We start from the raw sequence: 271 nt of genomic DNA, 5'->3' as shown, positions 1-271 counted from the left end.
TCCGCCGAGACTGTCACGTGACACGCTTGCCCCTGGCTGCGACCTGGGCGGGGAGTTCTACACTTTCCCGTAGAGGTCTGTGGGGTTGGATCGTGCGCCGAGGCTTGAGGGAAACTGGCGCCGAGCCCGTTGTGGGCGGATGGCCCCGTCCCCTATCCTGGCTGAGGGCTGGGCCTGATTGTCCTCTTGTTACTGTCTCTAGCACCTAGCTCAGTACTTGTTGATCCAATAAGTGAGATCTCCTGTGCTAATAACACAGGAGGAGCTAACA

Source organism: Pteropus vampyrus, unplaced genomic scaffold, assembly GCF_000151845.1.
Source record: "Pteropus vampyrus isolate Shadow unplaced genomic scaffold, Pvam_2.0 Scaffold208, whole genome shotgun sequence".
NCBI classification, from domain to species: Eukaryota; Metazoa; Chordata; class Mammalia; order Chiroptera; family Pteropodidae; genus Pteropus; species Pteropus vampyrus.
The sequence above is the reverse complement of the archived record's forward strand: the minus strand, read 5'-3'. Positions refer to the sequence as shown.